We start from the raw sequence: 10,749 nt of genomic DNA, 5'->3' as shown, positions 1-10,749 counted from the left end.
ACCCAGGTCCACTAATCAGAGTGAGCCCATTCTCTGTGACAACAGGTGGGCCGATCAGAGTCTTTAGGATGGGATTGCCGTGGAGTGAAGAACTATGATCTTTGCTCCGGGAAAGTTGTGTCGCCCCAGGGCTGTTGGCGCCATCTCTCCGCCACGTGTTTAGAGCCCGGTGTAAATAAAGCCAGGCAGAGGCAAGAAGAACTAGCAATAAAGAGGTGAATGCTCCCAAAGCCATCATTTGGGCCTCTGGGTCAATCTGGGCTTGTAACGTGAGCCGGTAAATTGTGAGAATTTACTCCTGGGGCGAGATGAGTGAGGTTTTTGTCGCTTGCGATGGCTGGGGTTCTGGTTGATAAAGACTCCCAGAACCAGGCAGATCACTGAATCAAGGGGTGTGGGCGTGTCAAGACTTGACACACCATGCTACCTGATAGTGCAATGGAAAAATTATACTGATTGACGCTCTTACACCAACGTTGAGAATTCCTGCCTTCTCAGACTCACAGGAGCCAAGTGCTTTGAGCATTAGCAATTCAAATTTTTACTTTTGCTAATTGTATCAGTTACAAAATGAAAACTCTTATTCTGTATTTGTTTAGTTACTAACGAAGTTAAGGCTTTTCTTCATGTCTTTATGAAACTACATTCTGTCTCATGTTTTCTATTGTTATTTCTTGGCCCATTTTAAAATTAACATCTTCAATTTTCTTTGTTTTTGTTTTTATGTTTTAATTAATTTTTTAAATATTTATTTTTGAGAGAGAGAGAGAGAGAGACAGAGTGTGAGTGGGGTTGTGGCAGAGAGAGAGGGAGACACAGAATCGGAAGCAGGCTCCAGGCTCTGAGCTCTGAGCTAGCTGTCAGCACAGAGCCTGAAGCGGAGCTGGACGCATGAGATCCCATGAACTGTGAGATCATGACCTGAGCTGAAGCCAACACTCAACCGACTGAGCCACCCAGGCACCCCATAATTGTGATTCCTTTAAAAACCCTTAGAACCAGGTGATGAAATTAGTGGAGACACATGAATTTCAGGGATTACATTAGATTTTTTAAATAACTTGTTTTAAAATATCTCATTTTCTTGCCATGTTATATATTAAATTTCAGGGGGGAGGAGGCTTGTCAAAGCAGGGCTCAAACTCACGAACCATGGGATCATGACCCAAGCGGAAGTTGGACACATAACAGACTAAGTCACCCAGGCGCCCCACTGTGAAAACTCTATAATGAAATTATTTATTAATATCGATGTTGCTTCTTTTTTGTTTCAGTCTTTCCCTGATACTGTGCCTGCTAGTCTCTGACGCTGCCTTTCTGTAGGCTCTCACGTTAATTTTCCTTTTTCCATTCTACCCTCTACTCTGAGGATTTCTAAGTTCTAGCCACTGAATGAAAGTTTTGATGCATGCTCGGATTTCACAAAAGGAGGCGTGCTTACTGTGATGCTTGGCCAGTTCCTTGCCACTGCATGTCCTGACGGAAACGGTTATGTGGGTGCTGTCCCTGCAAACTAGGTTCTAGTTATTTGTGAGAACATCATCACTAACGCCTTTTTTCTACGTTGATGGTGTGTAATTTGTCCTGGCAAACCTTTTCTCTTCCAGTTAGGATCATTTCTCTCTCTTAACATATATAAGTAAGTTTTGTCTGTTACTGTTTGTTCGAACACTAGATTTTATTCCAGAGGCATCTGTCTCTCTGCTCCTTTACCATCCTGTGCTTCTCACATGGATTGGCATCTTATATTCTCTCTCTCTTTTTTAAACAGACTCCGTGCCCAGTGTGGGGCTTGAACTCACAATCCTGAGATCAAGAGTTGCATGCTTTACCAACTGAGCCAGTCAGGTGCCCCTTTTATATTCTCTTAAATCCAAACTTACTCAGTTTAAATAGGGGCAAGCATCTGACTAATTATGTCTTCTTATGGAGTTGTGCTGCTCAGCATTTTAATCTGAAAATATATTTTATTTTGTGATAAACCCTTCATGATACAATCGGAACATTGTATTTTTTTCTGAAATGATGGGTCTAGGTTGGTCATTTTATCTGTGAGTTACATTTTAGAATGGTATGGAGGCCTAAAAATCTTTGTTATCTTACGAATGAAATGGTTAAGGATCCCTGGGGAAATAATGAGCAGATATTTTCTGATAAGTGCATAGTGAGCTTGTCCATAGATAAAAAAAAAGAGAATTGTAGCTACCACTTACTATGTACCAGGTACTGTTTTGAGCATTTTATGTGTATTAACTCATTTATGTCTCATAACAACCCTATGACGTGGGTACAATTATGCTCCACATTATACAGAGGAGAAAATTGAGGCACAGAGAAATTACGTAACTTGCCCGAGGTCACAGCTGGTTAGTGGCAGAGATAAGATATATTGAGGGATTATCATATCACAATGTGGGAAGAGGACATATCGGGGGATTATTATTGATCACAGTACAACCAAGCAACTTGCCCGAAGTAACACAGTTTGGCAGATCCTGGATTCAGACCCAGGCTCTTGGTCCCCGAGTTTGTGCTCTCAATGATCACACTGCCTGGTCTTTGGCCAAGCTCTGCTTGATGGTTTTCGTCATCAAGCTACATTAACCTTGCAATAATAATGATGATGATGATGATAATAATAATTGATTTAAACAATTCTCTGGATAGATAACCAAAGAGGTATCTTTTAGAGATATCATATGATGTCATAAGACATCTTTAATTTCTTCTTTTTTAAACTATTGTTGCCATTGAGCCATTTTTGGAGTTTCTAGACCGGGCACTTACCATAACATAAAAGCTGTAGTGGCAGTTTAAAGAATCTTGCAGTAAGTCTTGAAATTTTGCAGCAAAGTTCAGAAAGAGAGAGTTAAGAAGTGGTGGGACATGGGGTCCACAAGTAACTTAGAGCCGGGGGACCTGGACCACGGTCCCTTTGTTGCTATCTTTCTCTCGGCCTGGCAGTGGCATGCAGGTGGTGGGGAGCAATAGCAGAAATGGTGATCAGCAAGGAGGAAGACTAAGTTGCCACTTAGGGCCAAGTTCCTCCTCTCCATTGTCATCAATGGTACCTAATATTAGGAGGCCCATGACATTGACCTCACTCTCAGAGATATGTCTCTGACACAGCACAAAGGATGCTTTGACAGTTTTGCTTCTAATTTTGAACTTAGGAGACTTCATCTTCCTACATTTTCCTTCTGCTCCATCTTTGAAGCCATATGGAGAGGGATCCTCTACCTCTCATTCTTGTGCCTGGTGCACCTGTGCGCCTGGGTGCCTGGGCTCAGTCAAGTGCCCTGTGCCTCTGGGCATTCTCATGCCTCCAGTTTCATACCCCTCCCACCCTCCACCACAGCCCTTTCTCACTGGTGCTCCTCTCCTGGAGTCCACAGTACTGCTCCGCCCTCCCCAAATGGCCTCACCTAGAGCTGAGCCTGTAAAAGAGCATTAGGTGAGAAGTTTCTCGGTTTCCCTTCCTCCACTTGCAAGTGTGTCCATGTTCATCTATGCATCCATCTCTGCTTCCCCTCCTGTTGCTGAGAAAGCAGTGGCCCTGGACCCTCCCGAGACACATTACTCCTTTCTGTAGTACATCTGGCGGCCTTGCTGCAGAAACAAACAACCCGCAATCCCAGTTACAACCTTTATTTCTCTTTCAAGGCTCTGGGCTTGGCCGGTCTTGGCCGGGCGTGGCTCCAGGCAGCAGGTCTGGCTGGGTCTGTGCCGCTGTTTTCTTTGAGGTCCCAAGCTGATGAGGCACCACCTCCCTGGGCCCCCTGAGGGCAGAAGCGCAAGTGGGGAGCAGGTCTACCCAGACCTCTTAAGACCTCTCTTTGGAGCTAACACATAGTCATTGTCTCCACATTCCACCAGTCAAAACAAATCATGCCCCAAAGTAACTGGGGCAGGAAAATAAAGTCCACCTGTGGGAGTTTTTGCTGAACAATAATAATATGATCTACCATCTGCCTTCTCTAAAATCTTGACACCCTCCCCCACTGTTATATTTATTCTTGTTCGTTCATTGTCTGTTTCTTCTCATTCTGCTTGCCTCCCTTTCTATCACTCTTCATTGGCTTCCCCAACCTACAAGCAGATAAATCCTTCCTTGTCCTCAAGGAATGATTCCTTACTTTTAATTATGACTTGCCTCCACCGTTCTTCACTTCCTCCCTTTTTGTCCCCTTTTCCACAGAGTATTTCCTGTCACCTCATCATCTCCTACTTGTCCTTAGCAGTTACTATCTGCTCTCCCGATGCCCATGCTGAGCCCACTGCAGTCTTCCATCCCCAGGAGCCCATGCCAGCAGGCCTTGTTAACGTCCACAGACCACCGAGTCCCACTCCAATGCCCCGTCCTGTTCCATTTCATTTTACTGCAGCATTTTATATGCTTCATTCCTCTTCCTTGAAATTTTCTCCTTTTGGATTCTCCAAAACTGCTGATTTTTTCCTTCTTCTGACAGCTCCTTCTCTGTCTTCTTCACAGACCCTTTATTCCTTCATTTATTCATTTGGCCAATAGTTATACTGTGGCTTGTACCTGCGGCACAGAGGTAGTGGACGCATCCCTGACCTCACACTCAATAAGATCACACGTCGTTAGAGAATTGCAGTGTGGTGTGACCACACCTGTGATTAGGGACCCGTGGAGAACATAACTCAGATTGAGGGTTAGCAAACTGTCCAGACAGAGGTGCCCTGTGAGCTGGATTTTCAGAAATCCAGGCTGAGAGAGCAGGAACTGCATTCTAGGAAGAACAGGTAGAGCCTGCGATGGTCCAGAAGCTGCTCCCCCTGAGATGGCTTTCCCAGCATGTCAGCCCCACCTCTTCCTCTGCACGCCTTCTTCTCCTGGCCTCTCTCAGCCCAGAACACTCTCCTGGGTGGGTTTCTTTCTTCTTCTTCTTTTTTTTTTTTTAAGTGAATTGAATTTTAATGAAATCTATCTATTAGATTAGTTAGGGCTTGGTACAATACAGTGTTGTTAACAAATTTGAAACAGTTGCTGACATTTCAAAATCAGTCTGGATTTCTGGCTTCTTTGGAATATTCCAGAATGCTGGCATCCCTCGGTTCTACACCCTTTCCTAACCACAGTCAGGTAGCAGAGCCAAGGTCACCTCTTTCAGACAGAATACTTTTCTGAATGCCTACAGGATATCTACCTGCATGGCCAGTAGTACTTCAAGTTCAATCCTAAATTCCTTTTCCTTTTTTTTCCTTTTATTTCTTTATGTATTTTTAGTAATCTCTACACCCATCACTGGGCTCGAATTCATGACCCTGAGATCATGAGTGGGATGCTCTATCCACTGGGCCAGCCAGGCACTCCTGAAGTCATTTTCTAAACTTCAGCTTTGTTCTTCCTCACTTTTGGGCTTCCTCATCATATCACAGATGAAGATAGAAACCTTGGAGTCCTCATGGACGCCTCCCTCTTTCCTGCCTGTCCTCTGCCCACCACCAGCACACTTAATGCCGAGCACATCCTGCCAATTCTACTCGACTGAAGTGTAGCCAGCACACGCGGTTCTATTAGTTTAGTGTGTACAGCGTCATGATTCGACACTTACGTACATGACAAAATGATCACCATGGTGAGTCCGGTTACCATCTGTCACCGTGCAAAGTTCTTACAACATGATTGAGTATATTCACTACATAGTACTTTACATTTGCCAATTCTTTTTTTTAAGTCTATTTATTAATTTTTGGGAAAGGAAGCAGCAGAGAGAGAGGGGGGAGAGAGAATCCCAAGCGCTGACAGCACAGAGCTTAATGTGGGGTTTGATGTCACAAACTGAGATCATGACCTGAGCTAAAATCAAGAGTCAGACACTCAACCAACTGAGCCACCCAGGCACGCCTGCCCATTCTACTTCTAAACTGTTTCTCAAGTCCTTCCCCTTGCTCAAGTCTTATTACAAGTCTTACTGTACAAGGGATGTCTGGGAGGCTCAGTCAGGTAAGCGTCCAACTTAGGCTCAGGTCATGATCCTTCCATCCCGAAATTTGAGCTCTGCATCAGGCTCTGTGCTGACAGCTCAGAGCCTGGACGCTGCTTCTTTCTCTCTGCCCCTCCCCTGCTCTCACTCTGTCTTTTTCTCTCTCTCCAAAGTAAATAAACATAAAAAAAAAAAAGGAATTATCACAGTCTTATTGCTGGTACTAGATATTAGTCTCCAGTTTGATCTCACTCTTCTAATCCTTTCCTGTCTTTCTGAGACACACATCAGTTTACAAACTGCTATCGCTTACACAAGTGTTCACAGACACTCTGTTCCTAATAGTCAAAATGTAGAAACATCCAGAAGTCCACCAAGAGGCGAATGGGTAAATAAAATGTGGTATATCCATACAATGGAATATTATTCAGCCTTAAAGAGAGTTGAAGTGTTGATACGAGCTACAACATGAACCTTGAAAACATACTAAGTGAAAGGAGCCAAACGCCAGAGGCCGTATATGAGATGTCCGGACTTTGGAAATCCACAGAAACAGAATGTGGACTGGTGGTTGCCAAGGGCGGGGGATAGGGTGACAGCCTAATAGGTATGGCATTTTATTTGGGGATGATAGGCATGACTTGGAACTTGATAGAGGTGACAGTCACACAACATTGTGAAGGTACTAACTGCCCTTGAACTGTTCACTTCATGAATTTCACCTCACTTGAGAAAAACCACCTTATGAAGGCTCTTAAGGAAGGAAGACTACCCTTTGGAGCTCGGCTCGCCTTCTCCCTGTGCTTGCCTCCAGTCTCTGTTTCAGACTCTCTGTGTCCTTCTCTCCCCGCATCTTATCCCGGTGCCCGCTCTCCTTCCCCTTCTCTACTGCCCCCTTGTGGCCTTTATCAAAAGTCCAGGCAGCATTTCCAAGCCATTTTCTCTGAATCCTTTACACTCACCCTTCGTTTTGTAGGAAATTTGAAGGATTGTCGGACACAGGGAATAGAGGGAACCCAGGATTTTTGGACTAAAAGGACTGGATTCACTCTCCTGTTCTACTATTCACTTGTGATTGAGAGTGAGTTGATCAACCTCTTGAAACCTCATTCTTTTCATCTATAACGCTGATAATATAGTAACATCTGTAATTGTAAGATTATTGTGAAGAGCAGGCGGGATAATACACACCAAGCTGTCAGAACAGCACTGGACACCTTGTAAGCTCATAGTAGATGTTGGCTCTTAGGATGACGTCTGTTAGTTTCTGCTCATCCTTTGAGGCCCAGATCGTGAACCCCAGGTCTTCTGTGAGGCCTACCCCGACCTCCCCAGGCCAAATCAATCCTGTATTTAGTTTTATTGTACAGCTTGGCCACACCTGCACACACTGTGCATACTTGTGTTTTTTTCTATGGGGGCCTGTGAGATCTTTAAGACAGAAGTTTTCCAATGTGTATCAAATGATTTGAATTTTTATTTATTTATTTATTTTGAGAGAGAGAGAGAGAGAGAGAGAGAGAGAGAGAGAGAGAACAAGCTGGGAAAGGCCAGAGTAGGAGGCGAACAGAAGATCCAAAGTGGGCTCCATGCTGAAAGCAGCAAGCCCAATGTGGGGCTCGAACTTATGAACCATGAGATCATGACCTGAGCCGAAGTCAAACGCTTAACTGACTGAGCCACTCAGGCACCCCAGATGATTTGAATTTCTTATCCCTTCTCTCCTTTAAGACTCTTCCCCAGGAATGGAAGTGGTTTGGCCAATCAGCTCGCCTGCTGCTCAATGCAACTTGCACATGCCTGTCACTACAGATGACGACTCAGCCACCTGAGCTGATGAGGTGGTGGGCTTCAGCCCACTCTAAACTATTTAAGTGACCTCAGAACCTCTGTTTTGATTTGGATCCTGTGATAGAATGCTATGCAAGCAGTCAGCATTCTTTGTTTCCCTTAATGTAATCATTTCAACCTCTCTTTTTGTGCTCCATTGCCCGGCGTGCCTGCCAGTAGAATTGACCGACTGGATTATGATGATTTCTAGATTTTTTACACACACTGACCACAGCATCTTAGCAGTTTGGTCTCATGTATTTGGGAAGAGAAAACTCAACATCAGACAAGAAACCCCACAATAGTCCTACGATTCAGGGCAGAAATCTGTTCATTCTGGAGCATTCACTTTACATTCCTCCATGCCCTGCAGTATCCTAACAATTTGACTCCATTTCGTACCACTTTCTGACACCTTCTCTTTTGTTAAGTAGGCCTGCCTCCTGCCTGACCCAAGAAAAGTCTGAATTCAGCCTGGACCATATTGTTCTAAATACCCGTAGCATCTTCCCACCAAAGCTCTGTATGTGTATTGCAGCTTTGTTAGTAGTGGTAAAAAACTGAGCACAACTGAAAGACTTCTCAGTAAAAGAAGAGCTGAATGAATCAGTAAACATTCATAGCATGAAATATTATGCAACTATTGAAGAGAATGCATCAGAGGCGCCTGGCTGGCTCAGTCAGTTACCTGTCTGACTCTTGATTTTGGCTCAGGTCATGATCTCATGGTTTGTGGGATCGAGCCCTGTGTGGGGCTCCATGCTGAGAGTGCAGAGCCTGCCTGGGAGTATCTCTCTCTCTCAAAACAAATAAATAAACTAAAAAAAAGAATAAAATTAAAAAAATGCATTATTTCTGTATCTATGAACCTGGAAGGATGACCACAACATAGTCTTAAGAAAGAAAAAGCAGGGGTGGCTGGGTGGCTCAGTTGGCTAAGCGTCAGCTTCGGCTCAGGTCATGATCTCACGGTTTATGAGTTTGAGCCCTGTGTCAAGCTCTGTGCTGACAGCTCAGAGCCTGGAGCCCGCTTTGGGGTCCATCTTCCCTCTCTCTCTGCCCCTCTCCCACTTGCGCACTGTCTCTCAAAAATAAACATTAAAATTTTTTTTTAAAGAGAGAAAAGCAAACTGCAGAGAGATGAATTTTGAATCCCTTTTTATTAAAGTAGATCTCTCTCTCCCTCTCTCCCCATCTTCTCTCTCTCTCTCACACACACACACACACACACATGTTTCCAGGACTTTAACGGTTTGAATGACCCTGGAGAAATGTGTGGGGGTGGACCGTCCCCATGCTGTTAGCAGTGATCACCTGCTGGGGGGGCAGGGAGATAAGAAAAAAAAAAAGACTATCAAAGACGAGGGGAAAAAAGTCCCAGGATAGAAATGGTAAGTAAAAAATTAGAACACAGAGAATCTACCTCTGAGATCTCTTCAAATGTGTAAACAATGAAAATGCAAATCGACACAGACTATCACATGAATAAAAGAAAATCTGGCTTAGAGGATTATGTGCCAAAGAAGACTCTATGGACACAAAACAGCAATATTCCAATATCCAAGAAAACAAAATAAACATCAAGCACCTTAGGCTGCCTGTGGGCTGGAGGATGGGAGGGTCGAGCTGAGTGGGGACCTCCAAAGGGAATTTATAAAAATTAAAGAGAGGGAACAGGTGTGGACCAATGATAAGGATGTGCCATAAACTGAGGCATAAGATAACCCAACACTCTGCACCTAAGGTTAGGAAGTCAGAATAAGAACTGTCTCCTAGAGTAGCTGATGAAAAGAACAATTGTAATAGAACCTACAAGATTAGGTTCTAATTTTAGACCTTAGGGTCAACTTTTCCACAGAGCATAATTCAAAGGTGGCCTCAGCAAGCCAAATCCCTAGAATAACTAAAGTTCAGGAGGAATCTGAGAAAGACCTACTAAGTGTCATTAAATATTCCAGGCATAGGAAATCCCAGTCCTGTGCTCTAGGGACTCAGTCCGGCGTTACCTGTACTGACCATTGGAGAATAGAACAGTCAGCCCTTCCCCGCACTGGCTCTTGTAAACCTAGGAAATCACTCTGGGGAGAATATTCATTAGCTATTAATTAGTTCCCTTAAATAGTGGCTTTGAACTTTTGGAATTCAAATTAATTAATGGTCTAAAAAAATGCCATGTAATTTTTACAGCATTGAGTCTTTTTTTCCCTAGGATTAATCTAACTTTGTTCTTTCCCCCTTGTTTTCCCAGGCTTGCATCTTTTTAGCAGCCGACTGCACTTATCTTTTGAGCTTTGAACCATGCCCCAGTGGGTAAGTAATTTCATTTAGGTAAACAGTTTCCAGAAATAGATTCAAACGGCGAGCAAACAGCTTGTTTGTGATAGCAGGCGCTGCCTGCAGTCCGATGTCTGAGGCTCAGGATCGCACGTCTGCCAGTGCCAGGAGCTGACTTCCCCTCTTTGTCAACTGTCCCACAGATGTGTTGCCTTCTCTCAAGGTACAGATCAGGTCGTGGGTCCCAGGCGGAGTCACACACACCCGCAGAGTGGTTGGCCCAACACGAGGTGCCTTACGTGTCTGGCATCGAGCTGTTCAGGTTGAAAGCCCAGTTAACACAGTTGCCATCCCTCTGCCTGAAGGCGCCCAATGCAGTGGCACTCATTATAGTTAATGAGCTGTTAGCATTTCCATTATAGGATTTTTTTTAGGGTTTATAACCTGGGAATAACAACAATTTGTCTCAGCCCGAAACGTCAGTAACAGGCGGTAGCCCAACCATTGCTTTTGCTCTTACTAATGTTGCTGAGGTGGGGCGAGGTGGTTCTGTCCCATGTTTGCAGCATACAAAGAGGAACACGCTTAGGAACTAGAAGTCTCTTCCTTTTCCTTTCCTTGCTTTAAAATGTTTTTGTTGTTTCTTGTTGAAAGAGAGAGACAGAGTGTGAGTGGGGAAGAGGCAGAGAGAGAG

Source organism: Suricata suricatta, chromosome 3 (genome assembly GCF_006229205.1).
Source record: "Suricata suricatta isolate VVHF042 chromosome 3, meerkat_22Aug2017_6uvM2_HiC, whole genome shotgun sequence".
NCBI classification, from domain to species: Eukaryota; Metazoa; Chordata; class Mammalia; order Carnivora; family Herpestidae; genus Suricata; species Suricata suricatta.
Note: the sequence above shows the minus strand (reverse complement) of the source record.